This window comes from Penaeus vannamei, chromosome 24, assembly GCF_042767895.1.
Source record: "Penaeus vannamei isolate JL-2024 chromosome 24, ASM4276789v1, whole genome shotgun sequence".
In the NCBI taxonomy this organism is placed as follows: domain Eukaryota; kingdom Metazoa; phylum Arthropoda; class Malacostraca; order Decapoda; family Penaeidae; genus Penaeus; species Penaeus vannamei.
In genome coordinates this window covers 22,202,949-22,210,448 of record NC_091572.1, presented here as the reverse complement: position 1 = coordinate 22,210,448, position 7,500 = coordinate 22,202,949, and the positions used below count along the sequence as shown (strand labels likewise).

Sequence of the window (7,500 nt, the reverse complement as noted above, 5' to 3'; positions counted from 1 at the left end):
AAAGACTGTGGGGGGTGGGAGACTTGGAACTCGGGAAAATGGAAAAAAACTCTTGGGAGATCTGATAGCTTCACATGCTACAGAAAAAATGGGGCCTAGTGCATTTGTTGTCCCCCATGTGCAGATGTGTGTGGTGAGGAGAAATGGAGCCATAGTTTAGATGAGAGGACCTTCCCCCCCCCCCAGAACCCATCCCACTTTAAGAGGGGACCTGGGGGGCAAAGAAGATTCCTCCTGTGCTAGAACCCAGTGTACCCCTCCAGGAACCACAGTTAAACAAAGTACAAAGTGAGAAAAAGCTGACCCTTTTGCAGAAGATAGTCCCAAACCCTTTCAGTAAGCCTAAAACCCAGTAGTCAGTTGTGAGCCATCCAGTCCAGTGAAGTGTGACCATGTGAAAAGAAAAGACAGACCCCCCAAGGGGAAAAGGGCCTGTTCGGGCCCAAAAAAATACCCCAAGAGGGATGCCCTTTTGATAGTCTGAACAATCTGCCTGCTAATAAAAGAAGTGCTTTAGTGAAAGAATAATGCAAAAAATTTATCAAGAAAATTTCCCCAACAGTGAGAAATCTGATAAATTATCTGCCCGAGTACAGGATGTGGATAAAGAATGAACCATTTGGGGATCACTATCCATTTCTGATCATCCTGTTGGACTCATGACACAAACAGACCTGAAAGATAATGAAAAAAAGAAAAAAAATTTTTGAGAGCAAAGATAAACAGGGAAAGGGATACCAAAGAAGGGGGAAAAGAGGGAAGGGAAAAAGGGAAATTCCCGCCATATTTGAGAAGGTTTATGGAAGCGGGGCTGAAGACTAAGATCAAGAGTGAAAATGGGAAAACCATCTCTTTTGCCACCACGTTTTCGTATAAACAGATTCAAAAAAAAAGAAAAAAAACCCAAGCACTTCAAAAACAACACAAAAACATTGTTGTCCTGTATTTCTTGCTGACTTGGAAAACTTGACGGCTGGGGTGGCAGTGCTCCATCTCCAAAGAAATCATTCAGCAGACCAAACCTGGTGAAACCCTTTTTGCCATCTACTTTCACTGAGAAAGGTATCTTGGGTGCCAAAAAGCAAGAGGAAGGAGAAGACACGGGAAAGGGCCGAGAATCAGGAACAGAAGGAGAGAGTGGGAAGGAGAAGGCTTGGGAAAAAAAGAAAAAAAAGCAAGAAATTCCAAAAATAATTCATTATCTTTTTTTTCAAGTTTGGATTAATTTTTTACTTTTAGTTATAACCAAATTGTAGTTTTGAAAAAAGGGAAATTTTCTAGAAAGTTTTGATTCGTAATTTTTTTTTTTGGGGGTGTTAGGGCATTTTTAATTAAATTATCATTTTTAGCATTTTTGGGTTTAATTATTTTTAAATGTTTTTGATACCTTAAAAAGATATAGTTGTTTCATCTCTATCATTTAATAATGATTGTTCCTTCCCTTCCAGGGCCGAGAACAACTAAACAAATGAAAAAAAGATTACCACTGAAAAGCGCCATCGCCATATCTCCACAGCAGTGCCAGCTACTCCAGAACCAAAAAAGTTAAACATCAAGGGGAGGTATTTAAAAAACCCATGAAAAAGAAAATTTTGGGAAAAAAGCCCATTTGAAAAACAAAAAAAAGAAATCAGAGAAGAATAACAGAAGAAAAAATTCCCCCAAAATATTCTGACTGAAAACACGCCCTTTAGAAAAGAACAAAACCATTAGACAGAACTATGAAAAACAAGAAATCTGAAAGCTAAATTTTAACACAGTTGCGAATTAGAGGGTGAGGTTATACCAAAGGCACAGATGCGGATTTTAAAAACACTGAATTTTAGCTTTAAAGAAGGCTGAGAGGGTAAAAAAAGGGAAAAAATAAGAGTAGCATAGTAGATCCAGTTGAAAACAAAGCAGGGGCCAGATGCAGTCTCTAAATCCATAAACCCAAAATCAAAACAACAACAACCACCCAAAAAACAACAGGTTAAGGGACCCATCAACTCCCCAGCAGAACAACCCAGAAAAAGGGGGTTTTGAAGAGCAAGACTAGAAGGAGATACCAAAAGGGGGGAAGGAAGGACTTCACCAAAACCCCGTAACCAAGCCCCCAAAAAGCCAAAGGAACCATGCATTAAAGAGGTTAGACCCCCCTGGGCTTAAAGCAGAGGAGAAATGTCCTGATGAAGCCCAAGGTCACCTTTAAGAAGAACCCCCGTAGTAAACAGCAGAAACCCAAACCCGTACCTGTTAACAGTGAAGAAAAAAATGTTGTTTGAATCTAAACCTGAAACCAGCCCACAAAAAAGTTGGGACACTGATAGTGATATCCCTTGAGCAGAGCCACTCTATAAAAGGACAGAGGGGTTTCATGTCTGACAAAGGGGGCCCCAAAGTACCGGAAGGGCCAGAAAAACAAGAAGAAAGGGGAGCAAGATCCCCCATTCCAAAAGTAACAGAAACCCCACCCTCAGAGGTCACGGGGACAAAGCCACCCCCAAAAGAAGAAGAAGAAGATCAGAGACGAAAAACCAACCAACAGGCTTCCCCAAAATCAGGAAGAAAAGAAAGAAAGATCCTTTCAAGAAGGATGAAAAATGGGGGGGGAGAAGGTCCGGATGCAATCCAGGGAAAACCAAAGATAGGTGAGAAAAATGGGAAACTACAGGAGAAAAAAATAAAAAGAAGGGGAAAACAAACAAGAATGTGAAAATGAAGAGGCTTTTCCCCAGATAAAAATGAGAAATCTGTTGACCCTGTACCAAAAACCCGTGCCCCGGCCAAAAGGGGGGCCAAAAAATAAACACAGATGCCAAACCATCAAGAACCCCCTCAGAATTCCGCCCCAGCTCCTGGCTCCAAAAAAACTTCGGAAAACATTAAGAGAAAGAAGGTCAGGAAAGGTTAAAATACCTCAAGAAGAAAATTCTAAAACCCGATAAGATGAACAACAGCTTGAAAAAACTTGGAAAAGGGTTTCAACAGGTATGGGGGGGAAGAAATGGAAGAGAGATCTTTGTAAGAGAGGGCAAGACTGTTTAGATGAAGGAAAAAACAAAGAGAATGTGGATGAGGGTGTAAGTATTTAAATTTACCATTCAAAAAAAAAAAAAAAAAGCCCATTCATCTGATCCTGTTTTAGATTATCTTGTTAATTTTCATATATTTAGTTTTATAATTAAAAGCTTTTTTAATTTTTACCATACGGGGAAGAAGGATGAGGGGTTCTTTCCTCTGAGTCCACCCAAGAGGAGCCTCCATCTGGTGATGAAAGCACCAGAATTTTACCAGGAAGAGGGACCGCGGTGGAGAAAGAAGTACTTGGTGGCGGGGCTCTTTTAATTATAAAAAGGATGAGAAGGAAAAAAAATTTTGCATTTTTTTGAGCTATCAAAATTTTGATTTTATAAAGAGGACTCATGTCCAGCAGAAGATTTAACTTTTTTTTTTTCTGCCCCCTTCTAACCCAGAAGAAGGAACGTGAAGTTTACTTCCAAAGAACAAACTAACTTATGATCCAGAGGAAATGTACATGGCCTCCTTCCCCTCCTTGTATTGTTAAGGGTTAAAAAAGGGATTGATTTTGTGTTACCATATGACCCCTTGGGGGCTTTAGAGACAACATGTTACCCGGAAAGAATTTACCCTTGGGAAATACAAAAGACAAACAGTGTGTATGTTGATCATTTGTGTTCATAGATAGTTTTTTCATCTGTAATTTTTTTTTGTGATAGTGATTTTATTTTATATTTTCAAATTTTCCAAATTTAATATATTTTTATATAACCAAAGGGTAGTACTCAAAATTTTCTAAAGATGTATATTTGATGTGCCACATTATGACTATGAACTAGGCATGAATTGCAAGCCCCCTGTTAATCCGAAGAACAGGTTTGGTGAACTGTAAACAAATATTGATTAAATGCCTGACAGACATCCCCTTGGAGATGTGTGGAATCACCCATTCAAAGAATGAGACCACATCCCTTCAAAGGTTAAACCCCCTTAAGGGGCGGGGGGAATCAGAGCAACAAGGGAAAATAAAAGGGGAAGTTCATCCTGAAATTTTGGGGAAGCGTGAGTGAAAAGGAATTGCACAGATAAACCAGATAGAAATACACCCACATTATCCTTAATTTTGAAGAGGAAGGGTTAAAATTTGGCCTAGAATGGGAGGTGATTCCCGCTTTGTCAATCATTTTTGTGACCCCAACTGTGAAATGCAAAAGTGGTATGTGAAGGGGAATTCATGGTTTTTGAAAAAAGGGATGCCCAAACCCGGGAAAAGAATTGACATATGATACAACTTTTCCTTTAATCCGGGAAGGGACAAGAATGAATGGGGTTCAAGAACTGTCGGGAGTCATTTGGGAAAACACAAAGAGAAATGGAATTTTGGATGACAAAAAAAACCAAAGAAGGATTTTAAAGAAAGCAAACTAGGAACAGCCGAAAGGGTGCAAATACATTCCCGAATTTTCTTTTTAAGCCCCTGTCACATCAGCAACATGACCCTACCCATAGATGCCTAAAGCAACTTGAAAAAAAGAGAGTGAACATCGGGTGCCCCGAAAAAAAGCAGAGGAGGTTTAATGATAAAGAAGAACCTAACAAGGGGGAGAAATTTCTCACCATTTTACAGCACTCAACACTATTTTTGGTTAAGACAAGAGCAGCCCAGGCAGAAGATGACCCCAGATACTAAAGTTAGCAGATCCAAGATATTTATGATAAGCTTGTTGTTTCAAAAATAGAAAAGATAAACCCACCCACTCCATTTATGACTTTACCTTCAAAAAAGACCAAATTATTAATAGAGTAGGAGAACCATAGACCTACCCTGATAGAAAAGAACATATTTACGGGGATTATATTACAGAGGGGATTTGCCCTGATGTAATGATTTGAAAACCAGATTCTTAAGAAACATAAAATTGGTGAGGGCAGGGGCCAAGGGGTGCGGGAAATGAAAATTTTCGTTTAAACCTTGGGAAGAGGTTTTGGAGGGGAGCCCTTCCCCCTGTTTTGCAAATTTCCCAGCCCCAATGAAGAGTTTGAAGATGAAGATGAAGATGTTTTAACCCTAATCGTGATGGGAGAATATCCAGTGGAGAGATGTCTTGTTTGGGACGGGACTTAGGGGCTGAAGATTCTCCGATCATTACTTGTGGGGGAATGCCTCCTTTTTTGGATACCTGAGGTCCCCTAACCTAAACCCCCTTTATCCCTAAAGACCACAAGTACTTCAAAAATTTATTGCTGATAACTTAGGTTGCGAGTTTTTTACATTTGTGTTTAAGTTTGGATTTCCCCCCTTTTTATTCTGTTAGGGTTGATGTTGATAAAATTAATTACAGCGAACAGTGAGCCCTAAAGTAAAAAGAATTTATTTTGTGAATAAAATTGTAAAAATTTTAAAGGGGGCAAGTTGTTTGTTTAATTAACAAATCTTTGTTGTTTCCAACCTTTAGGTTTTTTGGTATTTTTTTATTGTTTGATTTAGATAAATGTATTAGGTAAGAAATGTAATGATGTCCTAAACATGTGAATTGATTGTGTGACACACTTCATTTATTTAGGGGGTAGGACATCTTAAGAGTCCCCCCCAAAAAAGGGGAAAGAAAACAACCAGCTTATAAATTGTTAAGGGTGTACCTCATGACCCTTGATATTTAAAATTGAAAATCGGGGGTTTATGAAAAAAGAATATTCTGAATGAGGTATTGTGATCTTTTTAGTTTTTAAATAGATTCAGTTTATGTTCATGAGGAATTTTTAATGTAAATTAAATTTAATTAGACTTATATATATATATAATATATATATATATATATATATATATATATAATATATATATATATATATATATATATATATTTTTTTTTTTTTTTTGTTTCAGGGGTGAAAAATTTTTATTTAACCCCACTACTTTAACGATGAGACGCCATGAACCATGGCGAAGTTCTTCCAAAAATTTAAAGGTCCCCATTGTGTAAATCTTAGTTAAGGTGGTAACCATTGGGGGCTGACTTGAACAGTATTGCAGAGGCCGCAATTGGGACAAGAAACCATGATATTTGCGATCATTATGTTGTCGGGTTTTCAAAAATCACAAACCAAAGTACCCCATCTGCACCCCTTGCCCTTTAATTTCCAGAGAGATTAAGGCCTCAAAACATAAAATAAGTGTCTTTGTTAATTTAGAATTTAGTTTTTTAAACCCAATGGGAAGTTCTTATGTTCTATTTTTCATTTTGAATTTTGTTTACACAGGGATAGTTCCAAAATGTTAGAGCCCCCAAAAATCATTTAATTCTTTTGTTTTTTATTCCCTGAAGTTTCAGGAAAAATAATTTAATGTAATAATATGAATATTGATACTATTATTAATATTATTGATATAATGGTTATTATAGTATTAAGATACTATTAGCATTAACCCGTTGGATCTAGTTGCGTCACGGAAATCACGTTGCTGAAAATATGCGCAGTCGGAAAATAATGGCAATATCATAAGTAGCCAACATCCTGGGCATGCAGTGTGTAGGCCGGGTGCAAAAAACCCTGAGCGGTGACAAACCGGGCCCCGCCGGATTTTGTGTAAACTTTTTTTTTGCCTTTTTTCCATTTTCTTGTCCCTAATTTTTTATTTTTTATCCAGATTTTAAACCCTATTTACCGCTCAGACCCAAACATTTTCTTGTAGTAAATAACTAAGTGCAAGAAAAAAAAAAAGTATGGAAAATTTGGTTGTGTGATCTCTCTCTCTCTCTCTCTCTCTCTCTCTCTCTCTCTCTCTCTCTCTCTCTCTCTCTCTCTCTCTCTCTCTCTCTCTCCTTTTTCTCTCTCTCTCTCTCCCTGTTTTTCTCTCTCTCTCTCTCTCCGTCTTCTCTCTCTCTCTCCTTCTTCTCTTCTCTCTCTCTCCTGTCTTCTCTCTCTCTCTCTCTCCTTCTTCTTCTTCTCTCTCCTTCTTTTCTCTCTCTCCTTTTTCCTTTTTCCTCTCTCTCTCCTGTCTTCTCTCTTCCCTCTCCTTTTCTCCTCTTCCTCCTTTTTTTCTTCTCTCTCCTGTCTCCTCTCTTTCCTGTCTTTTCCTCCTCTCTTTTTCCCGTCTTCTTTTTCTTTTTTCTGCTTCTCTCTCTTCTTCTTCTTCTCTCCTTCTCTCTCTCTCTCTTCTTCTTCTTCTTCTTCTTCTTCTTCTCTCTTCTCTTCTTCTCTCTCTCTCTCTCTCTTTTTCTCTCTCTCTCTTTCTCTCTCTCTCTCTGTCTTTCTCTCTCTCCTCTCTTCTCTTCTCTTCCCCTCTCTCCTCTCTCCTCTCTCTCTTCTCTCTTCTCTCTCCTCTCTCTCTTCTTCTTCTCTCTCTTTTTCTCTCTTGTGTCTTCTTCTTTCCTTGTGTCTCTCTTTCTCTTTCTCTCTCTTTTCTCTCTCTCTCTCTTTTTTCTTCTTTTTTCTTCTTCTTTTTCTCTCTTGTTTTCCCTCTCCGTTCCTCTCTCTTTTTTTCTCTCTTTTTTTCTTTTC

At 38.3% G+C, this 7,500-nt stretch overlaps 1 protein-coding gene and 1 pseudogene across 1 annotated transcript in view; one reads left to right on the top strand and one right to left on the bottom strand.

Annotated features, from left to right (window-relative positions):
• LOC138866145 (uncharacterized) overlaps window positions 1–1,842 on the top strand; it is a 2,606-nt pseudogene extending 764 nt beyond the window's left edge.
• Window positions 1–7,500, bottom strand: part of ash1 (histone-lysine N-methyltransferase ash1) — a gene marked incomplete in the record, with an annotated part of 129,981 nt that overhangs the window by 12,573 nt on the left and 109,908 nt on the right.